Raw genomic sequence first — 27,136 nt, 5'->3', positions numbered from 1 at the left:
GAACCTGGACAAAGTGACCAACGCCCGCTGCCTGCAGTCACACACCCCCCGCAGGACACCTCCCAGAACAAGACGGCTCCCCAGGGACAGAAGCGCTTCCCCGCCGGAAGCTGGTGGGGCGGTTCCGCGGTTCTGGGTTTGGTAACCGTCCAAGGCCTCTGGGGAGGCGTGTTCCTCTCCCGGTTCTGCTCTTCTCATCTTACAAAATAAACTTTAAGGAAGGCACCAGCAGCAGTGGGAAGAGGGAATGGGCCGGTATCAGACACCTCCCCGGCAGTCGGGCGGTGTAGGGGCCGCAGCGTGGCAACACCAGAGAGGAAGGGGAGGGGCGCGTCCTGGTCAGAGTTCGTGGAATCTAGAATCGGATATGAGAGCGCAGGAGAAGGGTCTGCGCCGGAAGCTGCGGCCGCCGCATGCTCCCTCCGCGGTCAGGCTCGCCGCTCCCCTCCCACGCCCACCCCCGTCTGGGCCCTCTCACCGGCTTCTCCTGCTGCCCAGCCCACTCTTCGTGGGGAGGGTGCTGGGAACGAAGGCCTCCTCCCGGTGGTGACCTCCGCCATGGACCCTCATCACCCCGTCATCCCGCCCTCACTCAGGAGCAGGACCCCATTTCCCCTTGATCCCATCACCGTGGCCCCCTTCGGGGCCCCTTAGTCCACTGGCAGAGGAGCCCCTGGTGGGCCAGGTGGAGACTCTCCCCCTTCCAACTCAACGTCACCATTGTTTTGTTCAAAGCATCCCTTTGCTGGGACTGAAAACCAGGTGAGCAGGGACCAACACGGGCGGGAGGCAGAATGTGAGCAGCCCATTCATTCTAATCACAGGAAGCGGCCCTCCCAGCCCGCGGCCTCCACGGCCGTGCATCCTGATTTGGGGGAGATGGCGGCATTGACTAGCATGTCCAGAGGACACAGGGCAACTGTCACCCCGCTGCCCCAGCCGTGGTCCTAAACGATGCCAAGGCTAGGCTGCCATCCCATGGGGTCTTCTCCTTGAGGAGCCGGGTACCGGGTGGCTCTCGGGGAGCCCAGGGCACCTCCGCTTGCCTTGCTCCTCTTTATGTAAGGTCAGGTCCTTGCCCAGAAACAGGGATCCGGGAAGAGCTAGCCCAGCAGCACGGTGTTAAGTTGGTGAGTAAGGGAAGGACGGGCGCAGGCACGGGCAATCCAAACGCAGGGCGCGGGCCGGCCGGTGGGAACCGCTGCTGCCCTTCCTGTGACGGGAGGGCCGTGTTCAGCAGTGTGTCGGCATGACCCGCCAGAGGGGACGTGACTTCTGGGGCGGCTGCGGGGGTAGTGTTTCCTGGGGAGGTTGGCACTGAACTGTGGACGCAGGAAAGTAGGCAGCCTCCCCCATGTTGAGGGGCACCAGCCGTCCCCCGACGCCTGAACGGAACACACGGGGGAAAGGAGAACGCCCCTCCTCCGGCCCCACCCCCTGAGCTGGGGCGGCTCCAGGCACCTCCTCCTGCCCTGAGACTGTGGTCACAACGTCAGCTGGGGCTCAGGCCTCCAGACTCAGGCTGGATGACGTCCCCAAGCTGGCCTTCCTGGGCCGCCCGTGTGCCCACGGCAGGTCATTCCCAGCCCCGTAACCACGCGAGCTATTTCCTGGTAGTACATATTTTATAGAGAGGTAGGTAGGTAAATAGCTGGATGATAGGTGGACGGGTGTATGGATGGAGAGATGGAAGGGTGGATGAATGAGGGATGGATGGACGGGTATAGAGACAGATACCCCACTGGTGGGCTTCCCGATGGGCCCCGTGGTAAAAAAAAAAAGAAACACCCGCCCGCCAAGGCACGAGACTCGAGAGATGGGAGTTCCACCCCTGGGTGGGAAGATCCCCTGGAGGAGGACAAGGCGGCCCACTCCAGCATTCTTGCCTGGAGAATCCCATCGACAGAGGAGCCTGGTGGGCTACAGTCCAGGGGGTCACAAAGAGTCGGACACGACTGAGTGAGTGAGCGCACACGCATCCCACTGGTGCGGTTTCTCTGGAGATTCCTGGCCCACAAGGGGTCTCACGTCAGTGAACCTGCTACCAGGGGGCAGGCGGGGCTCCCGGAGGCCTGGCATTGTGGTGCAGAACTGGACGCGCCACTGCGACAAGCTGGGCATCTGGCTGTAGGGGTGTCCTGCTGGGCCCGCGGGCGGCTCCTCTCCCTGTGGCAGCACGGGCAGGATGCGGAAGGAGACACTGCCTGCCTGCCACGGGCTCCAGGGACCTTACAAGAGTCCAGACCCCCAACCTCACTGGGCAGTGGGGAGCTGCTGGCCAGCCCAACTACATGAGCCGGTGCACGAATGACACCCCCTTCAAGACAGGCAGCTCGGGTCACCCTGCCACCCCATGTGCAGCGGTCCACCTCTTCCCCGGCCCAGAGGGGAGCCGAACGAGGAGTCCCACAGGGAGGTGAGGTCCTGGCCAAGGGCACGGCTGTGTGCCTGCACAGGACTGGCACTGACCTTCTGCATCTCAGCTTCCCCAGCAGCCGCTGGGGCCCTGGGGTCCCTGGGTCCCAAGGACCAAGTCCTGTGACCCCAGGGGCACCTCCACCAACTCTGCACACCACTCATAGTCAGCACCCCGACTTGCCGCCTGGATGCAGGTGAAAGCAAAGCAGGCGCCCAAACAAGGCCTCCGCCTCCTGTGCACAGGGGACCAAGGCACAGGGGCACAGACTCTGTCCCCTGGACCCAGTGAGGACCTGTTTTCACAGGGTTTACTCGCGCTCTGCCATGCGGTTTTCACCCAAACAGCCTACCATGCCTCCTCCAGGTCTATTGGCAGGGGTCTGGGGGCCAGGGGTGAACTCACGGTCAGTGGCCTGTGGACCGAGCCGACGGAAACCAGTGTCTGAGTGGTCCTGACGCGGGGCACACTGCTGTCCCTGCAGGTGGAGGCACAGGTGTCCAGCCTCTGGCTTTCTGCATCTTAGGGCAGACCTAGAAACGCAAAAACAAAGCCAGGTACTCGCCGGCCGGGCAGCCACACGGGGGCGGGGGGCGGGCGCGTGCGTAGGTTCGTGCCGACTAAGAACACCTGGAGCAGGACTTGCCTGGTGGTCCAGTGGTTACGCTTCTGCCTTCCAACACAGAGGATGTGGCTTCAGTCCCTAGCTGGGGAGCCAAGATCCCGTATGCTTTGGGCCACAAAACCCAAACATAAAAAAACATGAAACGGAAGCTATATCGTAACAAAATTTCAATAAAGACTTAAACAGCACCTGAAGCTGGGGCTGCCCTCGCACCACCACCTGATTTTAAGGTTCACTCCCACCTCGCACCCGCCATGGGGCAAAGCTCACAGGTTGGCGACCCGACCCAGGGTCCCGTCCAGAGGCGGGCTGCCGAATCGCTGCGCGTGCAGAAGCCAGCCTCCTGGACACGGCTCGGTGGTCCTCCCACTGCTCGCTCGGATTCCGCTGCTCACAGCAGCGCACGCGTGCTCTTGCCCCAAACCTGAAGCTCTCTGTGCGTCAGGAGGTGTTAATTTCTTGTTCCCGCCTGCATGATTGCTGACCATTTCTGTTTCCTATTCTGCCAAATGTCTGTTTATGTCTTTTGCCCATTTTAAAAAATCAGATCCTATGTCTCTTTCTTCTAAGGCATGGGGAAGTTTGTATTACTGGGTAGAAGTCATTTGTTACTTACGTGGATTGTAAATATTGTCTCATATTTGCGACCTGACTTTCACTTTCCTTATAGTGACTTCTGTGAACAAAGGTTCTTTATTTTTTAGCTTTTGATGAAAACTTTAATACAGAAAAGAAGTAGAAAGAGTAATATAATGAATACACATATATCCACGGGAAAGGCTAGTTTTATGTGTCAGCTCGGCCAGGTCCTGGTGTCCAGCTATTTGGTCAAACACCGGTCAGATGTTGCCGTGAAGGTAGTTTTTGATGAGATTCCCATTTTTGTGTGTTTGTACTGAGTCTTCCTTGCTGCGCGTGGCTCTTCTCTAGCTGCGGCAAGCGGGGCTCCTCGCTAGTTGCGGGCGCAGGCTTCTCAATGCGGCAGCTTCTCCTGTGACAGATCCCGTGCTCCAGAGTGAGGGCTCAGTATCGGTGCGCTCCCGGGCTCAGTTACCCCAGGGCATGTGGGATCCTCTTGGATCAGGGATCAAACCCATGTCCCCTGCAGTGGCGGGTGGACTCTTAACCGCTGGACCACCAGGGAAGTCTGATTGAACATCTCAATCAGAAGATTTGGAATAAAACAGACCATCTTCATCGGGTGGGTGGGCCTTGCCCGTGATTCGAAGGCCTTCACAGCAAAGACTGAGTTTTCCCAGAAGACGGATTTCAACCTCAAGAGCAAAACACGGAGCCAGCCTGGGTTCCTGCCTGCCAACCTGCTCCCGGAGCTCAGATGCGCCCCTCTCCCGAATAAATACCTCGTTCTCCATTCTCTCTCTGTATATACAGACACATATACACATACACACACCTGTGTTTACTTTAAGATGTGTGTACGTAAGATTCTTAAAGTTGATCCCATGTCACGACATAGAAATTGAATAGACAAGTAGTTCAGCATTCATCTCCAAAAAAGGAAGCTATTTCCCAGCAGACACACAATCCTGCTGCCATGAGGCCACGTTAGCAGTAATTCCCTGACGGCACTGAGAACACGATCTGCGTTCCATCTCCACCACGCTTCCATTTTAGCTCTTACTGCTGGCTTGTTCACGCCTAGAGTCTGTCGAGCCCCCTGCCCGGGGTGTGTCTCCTCAGTCTTTTCTGATTTACAGCGGTTTCCTCCCACCCTCTGCATTTCTCCCTGAGCCACGACCCCATTTCGGGAGCGCGGGTCAGTGGCCCGAGGGTCCCGGGTTCTGGAGGTGACGTCCTCCTGGTGCCAGTGTGAGCGTGCCTCTCTCCCCTGTTTTTCTTGTAAGTGGAAGTGATCGCTGAAGGCTTGGTGAGATGGCAAGTCACCCGCCTTGGAGGGAACCCTGCACAGGTGAGGCGTGGGGTCCTTGCTGCCCCTGCTTGGGAAGCGCAGGCCTGCTTGTCACACAGGGGACAGCAGCCATTTCCACTGTAGAGTTTTATCTCTCCTTTGCCACAAGCAAGCAGTCCACGGTTGTCCTGGTGATAACCGTTCCCCAGCAGGCACCCTCCTCCTTGTTGCAGCGTCTGTTGAATTGATTATGACACGAGGTGTGGCCACATGGCAAGCGGCTGTTGTGATAGCGAAAGTGTTACTCACTCAGTCGTGTTCAGCTCTTTTCAACTCTATGGACTGTAGCCTACCAGGCTCCTCTGTCCACAGGATGCTCCAGGCAAGAGTGCTGGAGTGGGTAGCCATTCCTTTCTCCAAGGGATCTTCCTGACCCCGGGATTGAACCCGGGTCTCCTGCATTACAGGCAGATTCTTTACCATCTGTTGTGATAGGCAGCATATAAACTAGTCTCATCAAGCCCTGCCTCCTCCTGGTCACACCCCCATGCAACCCCCTTTGTCCAGAGCATGTGGGCTGATCTAGTGAGTGACTTACCTCCAACAACTGAATGAGGGAACAGTGATGAGATGTCTTCTGAGGCTAGACCCAGCTTCCATTCTCTTATCATCTTTGCTCACTCTGCTGGGAGTGGTGACCGTATGGAGGGCTGTCCTGTAAGGGAAGAATTGATGCTTTTGAACTGTGGTGTTGGAGAAGACTCTTGAGAGTCCCTTGGGCTGCAAGGAGATCCAACCAGTCCATCCTAAAGGAAATCAACCCCAAATATTCATTGGAAGGACTGAGGCTGAAGCTGAAGCTCCAATCCTTTGGCCACCTGATGTGAAGAGCTGACTCACTGGAAAAGACCCCGATGCTGGGAAAGATTGAAGGCAGGAGGAGAAGGGGACAACAGAGGATGAGATGGCTGGATGGCATCACTGACTTAATGGACATGGATTTGAGTAAACTCCATGTTGCAGTCCATGGGGTCACAAAGAGTCAAACATGACTTAGCAACTGAACAACAGCTATAAGATTTAAAATGTTTTCTTCATTTTTGGTTTTTTTTTAAATGTATTATTTGTGTGAAAAGTATTATAAACCTATTAAAGTACAGGACTACATAGCTGATGATGTTAGCTGGATACCCAGGCTGACCTTTTTAGACTTACGAGCGTGATCTCAGAACAGAGCTTGTTTGCATGCAGGGGACCTGCTGTACCACATTTGGGGCCAAGCTGCCTCGCACAGCCGCAGACAGCTAACATGCTGTATTTCTTCTCCTTCTGGGTCCCTTAGATGACCCTTCTCTAGAAAGACACTTTCCTTCAACTGAGACTATCATGAACGAGGGAGACTCTTGATTTGACTTCTTCTTGAGTCAGTTCGGTCCATCCATACTTTTCTATCGATGTTTTTGTTTCATTGAGGTTTTCAAATTTCACAGCCTACAACGTTTTTTCCGACACTCTATTTTGAAATAATTATGGCTTTACAGAAGTTGCAAGGAAATATATGGGGAGATCCTGGGCACGCTTCTCCCCTCCTCTAGAGAGCCTGATGGCAGAAACTGCTGTCTCAGCTGACCCTCCCCCCCTTCCGGGTCTTACAGTCACTACTCAAAACGTAACTAACCGACAAGAAGATGGAGAAAGGGACGGCCGGACACCAGGACTCTCCCCAGGACTCTCCCCAGGAGGGTGGGATCTTTAGATCTTCAGTAAGAAATAGATTAATAAAAGGGACGCTGATGGGGGCAAAACAAGGCCTTAATACAGCAGTCTCAAGGATGTCTCAAGGCCAAAGAGAGGCCTTGCTGGGCTCCGAACATTAACGGGCCCTGAACGAGTCTGGCCTGTTTCTGCCAGTTTGGAGGAAAGCAAGAAGCAGGAAGGCAGCAGTCCCAAAGAGGAAGCACAGCTAGACTCTCTGGGGACAATGATCAGGCAACTTAATCAGAGTAGAAGTTGACACGAGATCCAATAGTCAGGACATGGAAGCAACCCGAATGTCCACCTACAGATAGATGGATAAAGGCATGGTGTGTATATATACCATGGAATATTACTCAGCCACAAAAAGGAACAAGATAACGCTATCTGCAGCAACGTGGTGGACCTAGAGACTGTCATGCTGAGTGAAGCAATTCAGACAGAGAAAAACAAATGCATGATATTGCTTTTGTGTGGAATCTAAAACATACAATGAGCTTATTTACAGAACAGAAATAGAGCCACAGACATAGAAAACAGAAGTATGGCTTCCAGGGAGGAAGAGGGATGAACTGGGAGACGGGGATTCACGGTGCTGTACTTGCTGTTCCTCAGTCGCTCAGTCGCGTCTGACTCCTTGTGACCCCACGGACCGCAGCACGCCAGGTCTCCCTGTCCCTCACCATCTCCCAGGGTTTGGTAAAATTTATGTCCACTGAGTCGGTGATGCTATCTAACTATCTCATCTTCAGTGGCCACCTTCTCCTCCTGCCCTCAGTCTTTCCCAGAAACAGGGTCTTGCCCCATGAGTCAGCTCTTCACACATCAGGTGGCCTAAGGATTGGAGCTTCAGCATCAGTCCTTCCAGTGAATATTCAGGACCAATTTCCTTCAGGATCGATCAGCTTGATCTTGCTGTCCAAGGGGCTCTCAAGAGTCATCTCCAACAACACATTTCATATACAAAATAGATAACTAATAGGATAACAATAATATAAAATAGATAATGAGTACAGCACGGAAACTCTACTCAGTACTGTGTAACGACCTATATGGGAAAAGAGTCTGAAAGAGAGTGGGTGTGTGTATATGTAAAGCTGATTCACTTTGCTGCTCAGCCACAACTGACGCAACACCGCAGACCAGTCAGTAGCTCGGCTCAGCTCAGCCGCTCAGCCGTGTCCGACTCTGCGACCCCATGGACCGCAGCACGCCAGGCTTCCCATCCATCACCGACTCCCGGAGCTCACTCAGACTCATGTCCATCAAGTCAGTGATGCCATCCAGCCATCTCACCCTCCGTCGTCCCCTTCTCCTCCTGCCCCCAATCCCTCCCAGCATCACAGTCTTTTCCAATGAGTCAGTTCTTCTCATCTGGGGGCCAAAGTATTGGAGCTTCAGCTTCAGCATCAGTCCTTCCAATGAATATTCAGGACTGATTTCCTTTAGGATGGGCTGGTTGGATCTCCTTGCAGTCTAAGGGACTCTCAAGAGTCTTCTCCAGCACCACAGTTCAAAAGCATCAATTCTTCAGCACTCAGCTTTCTTCACAGTCCAACTCTCACATCCATACATGACTCCTGGAAAAACCACAGCTTTGACTAGATGGACCTTTGTTGGCAAAGTAACGTCTCTGCTTTTGAATATGCTGTCTAGGTTGGTCATAGCTTTTCTTCCAAGGAGCAAGCATCTTTTAATTTCTTTTCACCATCTGCAGTGATTTTGGAGCCCCCCCAAAATAAAGTCAACCACTGTTTCCCCATTTATTTGCCATGAAGTTATGGGAGCAGATGCCATGATCTTAGTTTTCTGAATGTTGAGTTTTAAGCCAGCTTTTTCACTCTCCTCTTTCACCTTCATCAAGAGGCTCTTCAGTTCTTTTTGACTTTCTTCCATAAGGGTGGTGTCATCTGTGTATCTGAGATCATTGATATTTCTCCCAGCAATCTTGGTTTCAGCTTGTGTTTCACCCAGCCCAGGGTTTCTCATGATGTGCTCTGCATAGAAGTTAAATAAGCAGGGTGACAATATACAGCCTGGACATACTCCTTTCCCAATTTGGAACCAGTCTGTTGTTCCATGTCCAGTTCTAACTGTTGCTTCCTGACCTGCACACAGGTTTCTCAGGAGGCAGGTCAGGTGGTCTGGTATTCCCACCTCTTGAAGAATTTTCCACAGTTTGTTGGGATCCACACAAAGGCTTTGGCGTAGTCAATAAAGCAGAAGGAGATGTTTTGCTGGAACTCTTTTGCGTTTTTGATGATCCAATGGATGTTGGCAATTTGATCTTTGGTTCCCCTGCCTTTTGTAAATCCAGCTTGAACATCTGGAAGTTCTGCTGAAGCCTGAATTGGAGAATTTTGAGCATTACTTTGCCAGCGTGTGAGACGAGTGCAATTGTCCAGTAGTTTGAGCATTCTTTGGCATTGCCTTTCTTTGGAATTGGAATGAAAACTGACCTTTTCCAGTCCTGTGCCTACTGTTGAGTTTTCCAAATTTGCTGGCATATTGAGTGCAGCACTTTCACAGCATCATCTTTTAAGGTTTGAAAGAACTCAACTGGAATTCCATCACCTCCACTAGCTTTGTTTGTAGTGATGCTTTCTAAGGCCCACTTGACTTCACATTCCAGGATGTCTGGCTCTAGGTGTGATCACACCATCGTGATTATCTGGGTCCTGAAGATCTTTTTTGTACAGTTCTTCTGTGTATTCTTGCTACCTCTCCTTAATATCTTCTGCTTCTGTTAGGTCCATATCATTTCTGTCCTTTATTGAGCCCATCTTTGCATGAAATGTTCCCTTGGTGTCTCTAGTTTTCTCGAAGAAATCTCTAGTCTTTCCCATTCTATTGTTTTCCTCTATTTCTTTGCATTGATCACTGAGGAAGGCCTTCTTATCTCTCCTTGCTATTCTTTGGAACCTTGCATTCAGATGGGTATATCTTTCCTTTTCTCCTTTGTCTTTAGCTTTTCTTCTTTTCTCAGCTATTTGTAAGGCCTCCTCGGACAACCATTTTGCTTTTTTACATTTCTTTTTCTTGAGGATGGTCTTGATCCCTGCCTCCTGTACAATGTCATGAACCTCTGTCCATACTTCTTCAGGCACTCTATCAGATCTAAACGCTTGAATCTATTTGTCACTTCTACTGTAAGGGATTTGATTCAGGTCATACCTGATGGTCTAGTGGTTTTCCCTACTTTCTTCAATTTAAGTCTGAATTTGGCAATAAGGGGTTCATCATCTGAAGCACAGTCAGCTCCCGGTCTTGTTTTTGCTGTGTATATAAATCAGCTATACTCCAAGTATAAAAGAAGAAGGTGAGAATGGACCAAAGGGCCCCTCAGCTCAACCCTCTGCTGGGGCCCCAGAGCCTTGTGCAGAGTGGACACCAGGGTCAGGGGTGGAGGGACGGGCCCAGGAGTCCTCAGTGCCAGAGCCCTGTGCACGGTGGGACCGACCCGGGCTGGAGAAGCCAACAGTCAGAACAGTGGGGTGAGCGCGCAGGGCCGCAGGCCCTGGGGGACGATGCGGTGAGGACGTCTGGACGGCTTTTGCTGTAGCAGTCATGCCCCCTTTACCTGGTGGGTTATGATGTGGACATTATGCCGCAGTAAGGGATGCCTGCGGCATCCCTGCGTGGTGTTATGGAACCAAGCCCTGTAGATGGACCCCAGTGGAGGCCACTGGGAGGAATGTCAGGGTCGATGGGATTAAGGTCGAAGTTCGGAGAAGCCTTGGGATGCTTGGACAGGCTTTATGTGATGCCACTGGGCCTCTTCCACCTGATTGTGCTGGGGGGTGGGGTGGACGTGGTGCCCGGCTCGGGGATGTTTCTCCTGCCTGGTCTTGTAAAGCTCGTAACTCCGTCCTTCAAGCCGTGTTCACTGGATACTCTGAATGGGAACCAGTGAGATGACCTGAGCCACCCCCCAGGGAGTAGAAGCTGGGGCGCCAGGCGGGCAGGTCCTTGAGCGATGCCCTGCGTGCAACCAAGACAGGGGCTCAGGGCAGCAGCCATGGGCACCTCCTAGTGATGACCACCGGGACCTCAGACGAGAGAACTTCCGTCTGCGTGGAGTTACCAAACACCCGCTTGTGTATGCCTTATTATCAAACACCCACTGGAGCTACCCTGGTGGCTGAAGGATGCAAAATGATCACGAAGGGCTTCCCTGGTGGTGCAGTGGTCAAGAATCCACTTTGCAATGCAGGAGACGCCAGTTGGATCCTTGGCCCGGGAAGAGCCCACAGGCCACAGGGCAACTAAGCCTGTGTGTCCCCACAACTGACGCTGAGCTCTAGCGCCCGCGAGCCGCAACGAGAGGTCACCGCCATGAGAAGCTGGAGCACGGCAACCAGAGAAAGCCTGGCATGCAACAACGAAGATTCAGCACAGCCCCAAAATGAAACACGTGAATTAAAAAAAGATCACGAAACCTGAAATCCCCTCAACGTCCAGGATGACACGGGGGGAGGCCTCTAAGGGGGCAGAGGTGCCCCAGAGAGCTCCAGCATGACGTCCAGACACTTTCTACCGGGTGGTGCAACCTGGGGAACACAAGGCTCCGCCCCCCGCCCCCGCACAGGAAGCGTCTGCTTCCTCGGGACTGACCTCTGCAGGAGCTGCTGGGCCGTGCTGTCCCTGGGACACGGCCCAACTTGCAGCTCTCCCCTGGCTGACCGAGAGCGGCTCGGTGTGCAGATGGCAGCCACATCCTGTCTGGATGGCCCCGCTCTGGCCGAGCAGTACGCAGCCCAGCCTGGCATTGAGCAGGCTGGCACGTGCTCTCCTCGAAGCACCGGATGGTAGGGAAGGTCCTGACATTTGGGTTTTTACCAGCGTGTAGGCAGGAGCGAAAGACCTGGCCATCTGGTTGGGCAGGAGGCCCGTGGAAACCTGGCCTGTAACAGGGACGTCCGGGAAGGACACAGCCCCGTGGAAATCTCTGTGGGGATCTGGGCTGTACTCAAGTAGGCAGGTCGATGCCCCTCAGCACAACCCCGTCGCAGGCTCAGAAGTGACTGGAATCGGCAAGCGGATCCCCATGTTCTCACCTGAGGCATACACCTGGGTCCCCGGGGTGGGCGGACGCGGGGGCACCGCAGGGGGATGGGGTCCACAGCCTCAGAGGCACGGCACCCTGGGAAGAGACGGGGGTGGCTGACGGCCATGTGGCCAGTTTTCAGGGCCGGGGGGGAGGCCCTGATGGAAGCTGGCAGGCGAGCCTGAGGCTGGGAGCCTGTGGTCTGCGCGGGGGTCCCAACGGGCACAGACGCTCGGCCCGGATGGTGTCTGGCTGACCCAGACACAGACACTCAGAGCCCCAAGAAACCGGAAGGGGTGGGTTGCACCAATCTGGCTGGCCAACTGCCGTGGCTTCCGAGTGAGGAACTCTGTAGGGCCCAGAATGTGCAGCCTGGCAGCGCAGCTCTGAAGGACCGGCCGGTAGAGCCCGGGAGGGGCCCGGCGGCGACCCCCCTGGACCGGCACTTCTGTCTCCCGGCGGATCCGGGGGCAGCGAGGGCGGAGAGGATGCTGGCACCATTGTGCAATTCCTGCCGGGCTGGGGGCAGGGGGCAGGCCCTGCTCTTTCTTCCCCAAATCACTTCAGTTTTTTCCATACTTGATGCAATACTGAAAAGACCGAGTCTGCAACGACCAGGGCCAGAGGCGGGGGTGAGGGCGGCAGGGGGTGGGGGGGCTGGTTTCTTATGCAAGAAACTGCAACTGTGTTTTAAATTTCAATTTAACTTTTTATGGGAGTCGAATTGCTTTACAATCTTCTATTGGTTTCTGCTGTCCAATGAAGCAATATATACCGTATATGTCTTCCCTCTTGGACCTCTCTCCCACCCCACGCCCGGACTGGAATTGATATAAATACCCTTGTTTTTAGTCGCTAAGTCCTGTCTGACTCTTTTGTGACCTCAGGCACTACAATGTGTAAAACAGGTCTGTGTAACACCGGGAGCTCAGCCCAGCACTCTGCGATGACCCACAGGTTGGGGATGTAACTGTGGTTTTCAACCTGAATACCTCCGGGCCTAAAGCGGCCAGTGGAGCCGCGCCGCCCCATTCGGCCAACCTGGGCTGACGGCAGACGTGGCTAGCCCTGCACCCGCCCGGACAAGAGTGGACTGAGGGGAGGCATTCTCGGGGCTCCTATCCCAGCTGAAATCTAGACCAGCTCATCTGGGAACCAGGGAGAGAAGGAACAGCAGCTGGGGGCAATGGGATGAACCCACAGGTCCTGGGATGTGAGGAAGGAAACCAGTGTTACACCAACGCCCGAGACAGGCTCAGAGCTGGCGACGCTGGTCCTCGTTTCAGCTTCACCAGAGGCCCAAGAGGTCAGGCCGCGGCGCCAAGGCCAGTCCTGCTTCGGAGCCTGACCAGATCGGCCTGTGGGCCTGAGGGGCCTCTCCCTGGGGGACGTTCCCACCTGCCGTGACAATGCGCTGCGCTGATTCTAGCGAGGCGCCCAGACCGTTTGAATTTTACCATCGTTTCGCTGTAAGGGAGCCAGTCGGTGACCCGAGGGTGGCCTGTGATGCAAGGGAAAAACAGACATTTGGCCTTTGTTCTGGCCCTTGACACACAGTCGTTAGAGCCTGTGGTATCTCCGGGGACGTCCCTAGCTCCCCAGTGGCCAGGACTCTGCACTTCCGCTGCAGAGGACGGGGGCTTTGTCCCTGGTCAGGAAACTAAGATCTTGTACCCTGCACAGAGTGTCCCAAACAAAGAATCAAATAAATAACACCCTTTCATCTGTGAAGTAACGAGCATGCTCTGTAAGCTAAGGGGACGACAGGCATCTGGGGGCCCCTAGGTCCTTTCAGGACGAGCCCTGGTCTCCGAAAGGACCCGGCGTGATTAGAGTGTTGGCCCTGGCAGCCCTGTCCCTTGACCCCTGGGCGGGGAGAGCGGCTGGAGGCTCAGTCCTGCAGCTGGGGTGTGGTTGGGGGCCCCGTGGAGGGGCCAGGAGGGCCGTGTCCCCAGGAGGTCACGGAAGCTCCACGGCCTCCCCTCCCTCCCCTCCTCACCTGAGCGCCGCATCCATCCAGCTGTTACCGAGTTGTGTCTTTTATAATAAACAGGTGCTAGTGAGTGAAGCCCTTTCCTGGGTTCTGTGAGCCGTCCTAGGAGATGGTCAAAGCTGGGGGGTGGGGGGCGAAACCCCCAATTCACAGTCATAATTAGAGGCGGTCTGGACTCGGGACAGGCGTGGGGACTGTCTTGAGGGGCTGAGTCCTTAACCTGGGGGTCTGACAGTAAGCCAGGCGGACACTCTCAGAATAGACTTGGACTCCCCCCCGCACTGGGGTCCAGAGACTCAGAAAAGTGGATGCGGTGATGGAACACCCCCCCCCCACCCCCAACCAGGGGTTGGGACAAACAAAGCTGCTATGGGCATCTGTGTGCCTGTCTCGAGTGGACGTAAATTGCTATGGGCATCTGTGTGCCTGTCTCGAGTGGACGTAAATTGTCATTTCTTTTGCAGAAATGCCCGAGAGTGTAATTGCTGGGTTGTGTGATACTTGCATGCTTAGTTTTACTGAAATAAATAAAAAGCTGCCACAGTAATCGGATACGCTCTCACCGTCCTTTTAATCTCCCGCTGAATGTGTTCCTAGGCCCCTTTTACTTTCCTCATGCCTTTTCATTGGTTTCGTTGTTTCGTGACCCAGCTTGCCAGACTTTGATCATCAGGTCCACCTCTCCAGGGAAGCCAGGGGCTGTGGTCCCTGCCGCATCCACCCTGCCCCACCTCATCACCTCCTGCTGTCGCTGGGCATTGCTATCGGCCCTTCATCGTTTGGGGTAAAGGCTTTAAACTCTTGTTCCTGACTCCTGGCCTCCTGAGTCCTCGCCTTCACGGAGACGGTCCCGTGGGTGAGAGCGCAGGGCAGGCTCCAGGCCCCGCGTCCTGCCCACGTGACCATGGGCGCCCCCTCCCCCTGCCCCGGGTCAGCCAGGGACGCTCGCCGCACTGCGGGCTCCCGGGACAGGCCTGGGCCCTGGGCCACATTCCCGCGCACAGGCTAGAGTCTGGTCTCCGGCTGTCCTTCCTCCAGGGACAGAGGGGCCTGGTGGGGCTGCAGCCCACAGAGCCACAGAGTCGGGCACGACCGAACACCGACAGAAACGCACGCACGCGGCGGCCCTTCCAGCGGGCCAGCCCCCGGGTTTCCCCACGCCCGCGGCTCCCAGAGGGCCTCTTGCAGTCTGGAGGCGGCAGACGCACCTGCAGACAGGCGGGCAGGCAGCCCGCGCTGAGGCTCTGCTGGGCTCCACCCCCGGAGCCTCTTCCTTCCGGTGGGCGTCTGCCGGCTGCTGGCTCCCCGGCCCCGGGTCACCCCGGCGGGTGACGGCCGTGGCCTGCTGGGGCCCTGGGGGCGCTGCTGGCCGTCTTGTCGCTTGCACAGACACACCTTCCGCGTGTGCAAAAATGCGGCCGTTTCACAAGCGTGGACAGGACGCAGAGGCCAGGCCGTCCCCTCAGCGCCCCCGGCCCCTGTGCTGGGGGGCCATACGGGTCCCTGAAGTCACTCGGCGCCCACCCTCCCCTCCAGGTGCTGACTGGCTCCTGTCCCGGGAGCGCACAGGCCGTGCTTCGGGGGACAAGGACGACACGGGCCCGTAGCAGGCGGGGACAGCCCTCCCTGCCCATCTGTGGCGCTCACATGGGGCAGGGCAGCGGGGCAGGAAGCCTGATGCACAGTCGGGGGCAGCCCTGGGGTCCTGGCTGGTGGCGGGAAGGGGCAACCTCTGAGGAGCCCCCACCAGGGGTTCCCCCACCACACTCTGTACCGCGGCCCACAGAGGCCCGGGCACCTCTCCAGATGGTCAGAGTGACCCGGGAGGACAAACACTCGGGCGCTCAGACCAGGGGGGTTTCAAGTCCACATCACGCGGGCGGGGGACGGGTGGGCACCAGTGGCTTCTGCCCTCCTGGCCCGAGTGAACAGAAAGCCCCCAGTCCAGGGACAAGCGCAGCGAGGGAGGCCCCGGTCCTGGCTCCGAGGCCCTGCGAGGCTCAGGAGCCGTGGTCATGCAGCAGCCCCACAGCCAGGCCCCAGGTGTCCGCACCCGAGAGCTCACCCTCCCCTGGGGGCTGTCGGGCACCTCCGAGCAGCTCTGGGGACACCGAGGCTGGGGGTCTTGTCCGAGCCAACACGTCTGCAGGCTCAAGGGCCTCAGGGGACAAGGTCTGAGAAGCCCCTGGGGACTGAAGTCTGCTTTGCAGGTCCCTCACATCCCCATCCCCACAGCAAGCGGCTGGCTGGGCAAGGACCCCTTCCCACCCGCTGGCAGCTTCAGGGACGCCCTGCCCCGCCACCCGCCACACCCAGGCTCACGTCTCTTCCAGGCTGCAAGGATCCTGACACAAAGATGCTGGAGTGGGGTGGGGGCCCAGGTGGCACCAGAGAACAGCCACTGGGCTGCTCAGGATCAGAACCCTGGACCCGCCGGCTGCTGCCTCCGTCCTGCCCTCAGCCCTGGAGCTGAAGGCTTCAGTAAAGCTGGGACTGGGGTCCCCCAAGCACCGCCCCCCGCCCCCCGCCCCGGGCTGCCTGGTGTCTGAGTGGCAGCAGCTCTGGGCCATGAGCTCACTCTCAGGTCCAGCACCTGTGGCCCAGCCTGGGGGTCCCTTCACAGCCTCCACGGAGGGGTCCCAGGGTCCCCAGGGTCAGCCCTGACCCCACAATCAGCTGCAGCACCAGCTTGGAGGCCACAGTCTGTCTCAGCCCCGTGCACTCAGCCGGGCTCCCCTCTGCCCATGGCACCAAAGCCCACAGAGCCTGCCCGGGCACCAGGGCCCCACCCAGAGCCGGCAACACCAGCAGTGACAGAGGAAGCCCCGCCAGGGACGTGGAGGAAGGAAGACGAGGTTGGGGTGGGCCCACGGTGGGTGCTGCGGGGGTCTCAGCCCAGCTGGTGGGCAAGCTCCAGGCTGAGGCCCAAAGGCCAGGGCAGTGAAGAGTGCGGGTGTGTGCACGCTGGAGTGCATGTGTGGACAGACGTGCGTGTGCACATCAGTGGGTTGCTTGCGTGCACACAGGCACGTATGCACACGAGGTGTGTGTGTGGGTACACGTGGATCTGTGTGCACACGTGTGGGCACATGGCTGTGTTTGCAGGTGCATGTGCACGTTGAGGAGGGTGACATTCCAAGCAGAAGAAACTAAGTGTCCAGCTGCTGGGAGGTGTGGGGCCCTGTGCCAGGAGCGAGCACGCCTGAACGTCCCGGCTGGGGAGGGGTGACGGGTCGGCTGTGGCCTCGGACTGGAGGAGTGTGAGGCTGTGACAAAAGGGAGATGGGACAGGAGACATGGGTGTGCACGGCGCCCTCTCCCTTCCAGGCTGGTGTATGTGGGTGGGCGGGACATACGCACCCCACCACCCAGGCCTGGCCCTCCCGTCCCCTTGCCCAGCAACCCCGGAGGCCACCTGTCCCGTCGGCCAAGCTGCAGGTGGAGGAGGGCTGCCACCAGCTGCTGATGCAGCCTTGAGCGCTTGTGGGGCCGTGTGCACTCACACTTCTCTGCCCTGGCAGCAGCCACCTGGGCCCTCAGGCTCGCTACACAGGTCGGAGCCTTCCTCTGACCTTTGACCCGCTTGCCCCAGCTTAGGCGTTCTCCTGGACCTCTGTTACCAAGCTTTGACTTTGCCCAGTTCCGAATTTCTGAATATGTGCTCATATTCACTTTCATTTCTGTTTGCAAAGTGGACCCACCTCTTCCTCGTACACACAAGGCCAACAGCGACCAACACACACAGTGCCCAGCACACACACACACAGCCTTCTGTTTTCCAACTTCCACCCTTGGCTGTTGGACTGGTCTCCTCCCAGTCCACTTGCAAAGTGACCACGAGGTGCTCTTTACCGAATGCCCCGGATCACGTGAAACATAGCTCCAGCCTCTGCTGGCAGCTCTCACGGCCACTGTAACTGAGCAGGACCCGAGGGGGCTTCCCACAACAGAACTCCCCCCCGCCTCAATGTCCTCCACCTGCCTTTTGTCTATAGAGAAACTTTAGTCACAGGATAAATTTAATCAGAGAAACGAGAAAATGTAGAAACAAAGAAAAATTCAAATAAGACAAAATAATAATAGTTCAGCCACTAAACAGAGTCAAGGGCCTTCAGCCCCTCCTCCAGGGCTGAGCCATATCCTCTAAGCTGTTTCGCGGATACTGAGCTTCCCCGGTGGCTCACATGGTAAAGAATCTGCCTGCAACACTGGGGACCTGGGTTCAATCTCTGGGTCGGGAAGATCCCCTGAAGAAGGAAATGGCAACCCACTCCAGTATTCTTGCCTGGAGAATTCCATGGACAGAGGAGTCTGGCAGCCTACAGCCCAAGGAATCACAAAGAGTCGCACACAACGGAGGACTAAACCCACAAACTCCCACCAGGTGGAGGAAGTTAACTGGGTGCTGCCCACCTGCATGGAGACCCCAGGCCCGTTGGAACCAAAAGGCCGATGATGCCGACTCCCAGTTACCTCACCACCAACCAATCGGAAGAGTGTCCACAAGCCGACCACCCTCCCCAAAGCCCCCCTCCCTCACCCTGGAAGCCTCTGGGGAGTTTGGGCCTTTGAGCAGCAGCCGCCTGGACTCCTTGCTCGGAGCCTGCAATAGCGGCTGCTCCTTCCTCCACCGCGATGCAGTGTGGGCAGACTGGCCGTACTGCACGGGGCAGGTGGACGCAGGTCTGGTTTGGTAACACCAGCAGCCTGTCTGCTAAGCCGGGGCCACGTCATTTCAGGTCTGGAGCCTATTTGTCACCACAGCACAACCTGGCCTACGTGACTTCAGTTCAGTTCAGTTCAGTCGCTCAGTCATGTCCGACTCCTTGCGACCCCATGAATCGCAGCACGCTAGGCCTCCCTGTCCATCACCAACTCCCGGAGTTCACTCAGACTCACGTCCATCGAGTCCGTGATGCCATCCAGCCATCTCATCCTGGGTCGTCCCCTTTTCCTCCTGCCTCCAATCCCTCCCAGAATCAGAGTCTTTTCCAATGAGTCAACCCTTTCCATGAGGTGGTCAAAGTACTGGAGCTTCAGCTTTAGCATCATTCCTTCCAAAGAAATCCCAGGGCTGATCTCCTTCAGAATGGACTGGTTGGATCTCCTTGCAGTCCAAGGGACTCTCAAGAGTCTTCTCCAACACCACAGTTCAAAGGCATCAATTCTTTGGCACTCAGCCTTCTTCACAGTCCAACTCTCACATCCATACATGACCACAGGAAAACCATAGCCTTGACTAGACAGACCTTAGTCGGCAAAGTAATGCCTCTGCTTTTGAATATACTATCTAGGTTGGTCATAACTTTTCTTCCAAGGAGTAAGCGTCTTTTAATTTCATGGCTGCAGTCACCATCTGCAGTGAATTTGGAACCCCCCAAAAATAAAGTCTGACACTGTTTCCCCATCTATTTCCCATGAAGTGATGGGACCGGATGCCATGATCTTCATTTTCTGAATGTTGAGCTTTAAGCCGACTTTTTCACTCTCCTCTTTCACTCTCACCAAGAGGCTTCTTAGCTCCTCTTCACTTTCTGCCATAAGGGTGGTGTCATCTGCATATCTGAGGTGATTGATATTTCTCCCGGCAATCTTGATTCCAGCTTGTGTTTCTTCCAGTCCAGCGTTTCTCATGATGTACTCTGCATAGAAGTTAAATAAGCAGGGTGACAATATATAGCCTTGACGTACTCCTTTTCCTATTTGGAACCAGTCTGTTGTTCCATGTCCAGTTCTAACTGTTGCTTCCTGACCTGCATACAGATTTCTCAAGAGGCAGGTCAGGTGGTCTGGTATTCCCATCTCTTTCAGAATTTTCCACAGTTTATTGTGATGCACACAGTCAAGGCTTTGACATAGTCAATAAAGCAGAAATAGACGTTTTTCTGGAACTAGTCAATAAAGCAGAAATAGATGTTTTTCTGGAACTCTCTTGCTTTTTCCATGATCCAGCGGATGTTGGCAATCCGATCTCTGGTTCCTCTGCCTTTTCGAAATCCAGCTTGAACATCAGGGAGTTCACGGTTCACGTATTGCTGAAGCCTGGCTTAGAGAATTTTGAGCATCACTTTACTAGCATGTGAGATGAGTGCAATTGTGTGGTAGTTTGAGCATTCTTTGGCATTGCCTTTCTTTGGAATAGGAATGAAAACTGACCTTTTCCAGTCCTGTGGCCACTGCTAAGTTTTCCAAATTTGTTGGCATATTGAGTGCAGCACTTTCACAGCATCATCTTTCAGGATCTGAAGCAGCTCAACTGGAATTCCGTCACCTCCCACGTGACTAATACGGGAAAATTCTCTGACTGTTGTTGCTGCAGAACACCAAAACGAGCAAATACCCAGCAGGCCGCCCAGACGCCGGGTGGCGCGCTCTGCAGCGCCTGAAGCAGGGCTCAGACTGCCTGGGCTCACGGCCCCGTTGGGGCGTCGGCTGCTGTCCTCAGGCCTGGCTCCACGCCACCTGTGCCTCTCCTGGAGGCCAGCCTGGCTGTGTCATCTTGATGAGAACAAAAGTGAGTCATATGACTAAGACTAGAGTCAAGGGCAAAACTCCCCAACGACAGCGGGCAGGCACCCCCAGATCCCAGAGCAGAAGTGTGAGCACAGATGAGGCTGAGGGTCTGGGGTCACCAACACGATGTCAACCTTTCAAGTCAAAAGCTGCAGGACCAGGAGGAGGCACGTGCCAACCTGACATGTCACCAGCTGGTGGCCTAGACCTGGCGTGGCCACAGCCGCAGGTGGGGCAGGCGAGGACGTGTTGTGCGTGTGAGAAGCCATCTGGTGGGCAGGGGGCCCTGTGGGAAGAGGTACGGCTAGGTGCCGGGCAAACAAAGACTGCAATCCTCCACCTCCAGTACGGTCACTCGGGGTCACGTGACTGTGTTCCAACCAGTGGGATTGCAGGGGAAGGGAAGCAAGCTACTTCCCATGTGGTCCCCCCTTACAAGGTGACCTTGGAGGCCACAAGTTTCCAAAAGAAAGAAGATGAGGAAGAGTCAATCCATATAAGACTGTGTGTGGGAGGAAAGAAAAGCGCCGAGAGCTTAGGGTGTCTTTGTTACTGCAACAGAATCTAGTTTCAGAGTGGTGTCTGGACCAGCAAGCAGCCCCTCAACAGGGTAGAAATTCAGATCCTCAGGGCAACCCGCCCCCAACCCCCACCCCTGCTGACCTCATGACTCAGAAACGCTAGGCTGGGGCCCAGCAATTGTGTTCGGACAAAGTCCCCCCACCAGGGGAACGTGATGGCTACCGAAACCCCACCCTGTAGACCCCTGCGGGGATCCTGGGCTTGGAAGTCTTTTGGACAGTTGCTAATCAGGGAAGGGCAGGGATGCGGTGACTAGGGAGGAGCAGCCAAGATACAATGGAGAAGGCTTGGAGCAGGGTCCGGGTTCCACCCGAAGAGACACACAGAGCAGGATCTTTGACCTCTTAAACCCCAAACAAATGGCAGGCGTTAGCACCTTCGTTCCAGAGAAGGCTGCAGTTTGACAACCTTGAGAACCCGAGAAGCTCATCAGGAGACCCGCCTGTCCCTGTGCTCAGCTTCTCAGCCGTGTCCAATTCTGTGTGACCCCGTGGACCGCAGCCCACCAGGCTCCTCTGTCCATGGGATTTTCCAGGCAAGAGCACTGGAGGGGATGGCCATGCCCTCCTCCAGGAGATCTTCCTGACCCAAGGGTCAAACCTGCATCTCCTGCGTTGGCAGGCAGGTTCTCTGCCACTTGAGTGCACACACCCTGATCCTTATTAGCAACCCTGCCTTTGAACCATCACTATCAAATTCCTCATCAAATCGCCCCAGGGTGGGGGCACACAGGTTCTCAGGGCAGGAGCCCATGTGTCCCCTTCTGCCTGGTAAAGCCATTCTCTTCTGCTTCACCCAGAACTCTGTCTCTGCAGTTCAATTTGGCACCAGGGCACAGATGCAGAGCTTTCGACATCGACGGGAGCAAGGGCAGGATTAGCGTGAAGGACGGGTGTTGTAGGCTGGGGACTAAGACATGAGAACAAGAAATGGCAGGAGAGCACGTGACAAAGCAGACGTGAGAGGAACTCGAGGCGGGCCGGAAGGACGGGCGCGGGGAGCGGGCCGGAAGGAGGGGCGCGGGGAGCGGGGGTCCTCAGTCTCAGGGGAGGCAGGTCCAAGGATGACGAGGTCTGAGGGGCAACAGTGGGCTCTCACAGGTGGGGCTAAGGTCACCGGAGACGGGCGGCCAGTGGTGTTGAGCGTGTTGTCCCGAGACCACGGCACTCAGATTGGGATTTGAACCCATGAGGCTGGGACTCAAACATGGTCAAAACTCGTCCTTTAACTGAGATCACACACCTGGTTTCAGGAGTTAATGCAGCTCAGGTTCTCGATCTCTCATCTCAGAAAGAATTCAGTGAGAGACAAAGTAATAGGCAGGAAGTCGACTTATTCAAAAAGAAACACACTCCGCCGGCAGGGCACGGGCCATCTCAGGAGGTGAGAGTGGCCTTGAAACATGCTGTGGCTAGCTCGTCTGGGCTGGGTAATTCCATAGAGTAGTAATGAGGGGAAGGATTATTCTACTGGGGGGAAAGGGTGGAGATTTCCAGGAAATGCGCCACAACCCACTTTTTGGTCTTTGACGATTGACATTAGAACTGTCCTGGCACATGGGGGCGTGTCACTTGTCTTGCTGAGGTGTCACAATAGTGTGTACTGAGACTGTATACCACGGGAACATGAGTGTATACGTCTGTATACACGTGAGATGAAGTGAAGCGAAAGTCCTTCAGTCGTGTCCAACTCTTTGCGACTCCATGGAATTCACAGACCAGGATACTGCAGTGGGTAGCCTTTCCCTTCTCCAGGGGACCTGCCCAAACCAGCGATTGAATCTAGGTCTCCTGCATTGCAGGCAGATTCTTTACCAGCTGAGCCACAAGGGAAGCCCTGGTATATATATATGTTTTATATATGTGTGTGCGTGTGTGTGTGTGTGTGTGTGTGTGTGTGTGTGTGTGTGTGTACACCAAGGGAACATTTCATGCAAAGATGGGCACAATAAAGGACAGAAATGGTACGGACCTAACAGAAGCAGAAGATATTAAGAAGAGGTGGCAAGAATACACAGAAGAACTGTACAAAAAAGATCTTCACGACCCAGATAACCACGATGGTGTGATCACTCACCTAGAGCCAGACATCCTGGAATGTGAAGTCAAGTGGGCTTTCGGAAGCATCACTACGAACAAAGCTGGTGGAGGTGACAGAATTCCAGCTGAGCTGTTTCAAATCCTGAAAGATGATGCTGTGAAAGTGCTGCTCAATATGCCAGAAAATTTGGAAAACTCAGCAGTGGCCACAGGACTGGAAAAGATCAGTTTTCATTCCAATCCCAAAGGAAGGCAATGCCAGAGAATTTTCAAACTACTGCACAATTGTGCTCATCTCATGTGCTAAAGTGATGCTCAAAATCCTTCAAGCCAGGCTTCAGCAATACGTGAACCATGAACTCCCTGATGATCAAGCTGGTTTTAGAAAAGGCAGAGGAATCAGAGATCAAATTGCCAACAGCCACTGGATCATAGAAAAAGCAGGAGAATTCAAGAAAAACATCTACTTCTGCTTCATTGACTGCACTAAAGCCTTTGACTGCGTGGATCACAATAAACTGAAAAATTCTTAAAGGGATGGGAATACCAGACCACCTGACCTACCTCCTGAGAAATCTGTATGCAGGTCAGGAAGCAACAGTTAGAACTGCACATGGAACAACAGACTGGTTCCAAATAGGAAAAGGAGTGTGTCAAGGCTGAATATTGTCACCCTGCTTATTTAACTCATATGCAGAGCACATCAGGAGAAACGCCAGGCTACAAGAAGCACACGCTGGAATCAAGATTGCCGGGAGAAACATAAATAATCTGAGATATGCAGAAGAAACCACCCCAGGGGCAGAAAGCAAAGAGCAACTAAAGAATCTCTTGATGAAGGTGAAAGAGGAGAGGGAGAAAGCTGGATAAAATACAACATTACCAAAAACAAAATTCACGGCATCCGGTTCCATCACTTCGTGGCAAATAGATGGGGAAACAATGGAAACAGTGACATTCTTTATTTTCTTGGGCTCCAAAATCACTGCAGATGGTGACTGCAGCCATGAAATGGAAAGGCAGCTTGCTCCTTGGAAGAAAAGCTATGACCAACCTAGACACCATATTCAAAAGCAGAGACATTACTTTGCCAACAAAGATCCATATAGTCAAAGTTATGATTTTTTCCAGTAGTCATATATGGATGTGAGAATCGGACTGAAGGCTGAGCGCCAAAGAATTGATACTTTTGAACAGTTGTGTTGGAGAAGGTTCTTGAGTCCCTTGCACTGTGTCAGCTACAAATTGTCACTTACTAAGAGCGTTGCCAACAACTAAACAAAGATGTTTGCCGTCTGCTCTGCGGAGATTAAACCCCAAGCTGCCATAGCTGCTGACCTTCAGCAGCCCCTGAGTGAGTTCAGGGTGGGCTGAGGCAGTCTGTGCTCCAGGGAATCTGGTGGGACAGGTCTTTAGACTGTTGGATGTTTTTAGGAACAGATTTTATGATCTCAATCCTTGCATCTCCTCATATCTAGAGAACACTAAGTCCCTTCATGGTGACCTCAGAGCCTCACAACTAACAAAAACCTTCTGTAAAACGACTGCTTCGTGGTATTGAACCCCCCCTTCACCAAGACCTTATGTACTGTTCCCCCACCGCTGCTTTGGAGCAGTCTCTCCGAGCTCTCTGAGGTGCTGCCCCTGGACTGCAGCCCTCGTTTTGCCCCAAATAGAACTCAACTCACAATGCTCACGTCGTACATTTCCAGTCGACAACTTCAAGGAGATCAAACCAGTCAGTCCTGAGGAAATCAATCCTGATATTCACTGGAAGGACTGATGCTGAAACTGAAGCTCCAGTACTTCGGCCACCTGATGAGAAGAACTTTTCATTGGAAAAGCCCCTGATGCTGGGAAAGATTGAGGGCAGGCGGAGAAGGGGACGACAGAGGATGAGGTGGTTGGATGGCATCACTCACTCAATAGACATGAGTTTAAGAAAACTCCAGGAGATGGTGAAGGACAGAAAAGCCTGACGTGCTGCAGTCCATGGCGTCACAAAGAGTCAGACACGACTGAGCGACGGAACAGCAATGCCGCATTGAGACTCAAGGTCCAGTGGAAGTCGGCTCGCCCACCGTCTTGGGCCCATTCGGTTCTAGTCAGTTTCTGCCGCGTCCTCGGGCTATGCCATTCTCTCAAAGGCTGTGCCCGGTCCACTTCCCGCCCGCTTCAGCCCCACCTGGGATGGACACAGGGCTTGGCTGGAGAAGAGTCCCAGAGGCCGGTCCCCACCAGATCCACACACCTGCCTCCAGGGATGGCTGACGTCAGACTCCTGTAGCAGCCCCAAAGACACAGCGTAGGAAGCAGGGTTCTGATGACAGGAACTGGCTCACACCATCAGGGAGGCCGGGAAGCCCCGGGACCTGGAGTCGGCGAGTGAGACCTGGAGGACAGATGGTACAGTTCTAGTCCAAAAGCCAGTGGGCCCACATTTCAGCCCGAGTCTGAAGGCAGGCAAAGACTGTCCCTGGGTCCGGGCTCCTGACCAGGCTGGGGGAGTTCCCTCTCACTTAGCTTCTTGCTCTTTGTGGGCCTTCACATGATTGGACAAGCCCTACCTTCAGGGGCAGGCCTCTTGCTTTATCCAGTCTACACACTTCAACACTGAGTTCCTCTAGAAACACAGATATACCCAGGAGAATGTTTGAATAAATATCTGTGCTCCCCATGACCCAGTCAGGTTGACACACGAACCCCCTCATGTGGCTTCTGTCCTTTTAATGGTGTGAAATTCCATCTCCCACCCACTTCGGGACCAAGGCTGCCGTAAGCCCTGAGCTGGTTCAGACATGACGAGCACAAGACACAGAGGAAGCCGCAGGACCTCACTGGGCACTGGGAGAGGACATAGAAGAGGGTCTCGAGTGTGCTGCCTCACAGAGAATTTGAATAAGTGTGTGGATATTGAACAACTCCCCTGTGACACGCCCCATAAAGAAGGCTGAACACCGAAGAATTGATGCTTTCGAACTGTGGTGTTGGAGAAGACTCTTGAGAGTCCCTTGGACTGCAAAGAGATCCAACCAATCCACCCTAAAGGAAATCAGTGCTGAATATTCATTGCAGGACTGATGCTGAAGCTGCAGCTCCAACACTTTGGTCACCTGACGGGAAGAGCTGACTCATTGGAAAAGACCCTGATGCTGGGAAAGACTGAAGGCAGGAGGAGAAGGGGACGACAGAGGACGGGATGGTTGGATGGCATCACCAACTCGATGGATGTGAGTCTGAGCAAGATCTGGGAGTTGGTGAAGGACAGGGAAGCCTGGTGTGCTGCAGTCCATGGGGTCGCAAAGAGTCAGACATGACCGAGTGACTGAACTGACTAACTGGGATAGCATATTAAAAAGCAAAGGCACCACTTTACCAACAAGGCCCACAGAGTCAATGCTATGCTTTTTCCATTGGTCATGTACGGATGTGAGAGTTGGACTATAAAGAAGGCTGAGTGTCAAAGAATTGATTCCTTTAAACTGTGGTGTTGGAGAAGATTCTTGAGAGTCCCTTGGAATGCAAGGAGATCAAACCAGTCCATCCTAAAGGAAATCAGTCCTGAATATTCACTGCAAGGACTGATGCTGAACCGGGAGCTTGGACAGTGCGGCCCCTGATGTGAAAAGCTGCTGCTGCTGTTTAGCCGCCCGGGCACGTCTGACTCTTCGCGCCTCCATGGACCGCAGCACGCCAGGGTTCTCTGTCCCTCACCATCTCCGGAAGTTTGCCCAAGTTTATGTCCTCTGCGTCAGTGATGCAATCCGGCCATTGCCTCCTCTGACACCCTCTTCTCCTTCTGTCCTCAATCTTTCCCAGCATCAGGGTCTTTTCCGAAGAGTCAGCTGTTCCCAGCTGATGATCAAAATACTGCAGTTTCAGCTTTTGCATCAGTCCTTCCAAGCAGTATTCAGGGCTGATTTCCCTTAAGATTGACTGGTTTGATCTCCTTGCAGTCCAAGGGACTCTCAAGAGTCTTCTCCAACACCACAGCTCAAAAGCATCAGTTCTTCAGTGCTCAGCTTTTTTATGGTCCAACTCTCACCTCCGTGCATGACTACTGGAGAAACCATAGCTTTGACTAGACAGACCTTTGTTGGCAAACTAATGTCTCTTCTTTTTAATATGCTGTCTAGGTTGGTCATAACTTTTCTTCCAAGGAGTAAGCGTCTTTTAATTTCATGGCTGCAGTCAGCATCTGCAGTGACTTGGGAGACCCCCAAAAATAGAGTCTGACACTTTTTCCACTCTTTCTCCATCTATTTGCCATGAAGTGATGAGACTGGATTCCATGAT

At 54.5% G+C, this 27,136-nt stretch overlaps 1 long non-coding RNA gene across 1 annotated transcript; it reads right to left on the bottom strand.

Annotated features, from left to right (window-relative positions):
* Window positions 453-25,229, bottom strand: LOC106503765. Its single transcript, XR_001297475.2, has 3 exons — window positions 25,092-25,229; window positions 5,510-5,626; window positions 453-2,949 (listed from the first exon to the last, which is right to left on the bottom strand). It is a non-coding gene; the product is annotated as an uncharacterized LOC106503765 (long non-coding RNA).

The sequence above is a fragment of the Capra hircus genome, chromosome 29, assembly GCF_001704415.2.
Source record: "Capra hircus breed San Clemente chromosome 29, ASM170441v1, whole genome shotgun sequence".
Classification (NCBI taxonomy): Eukaryota; Metazoa; Chordata; class Mammalia; order Artiodactyla; family Bovidae; genus Capra; species Capra hircus.
The sequence above is the reverse complement of the archived record's forward strand: the minus strand, read 5'-3'. Positions and strand labels throughout refer to the sequence as shown.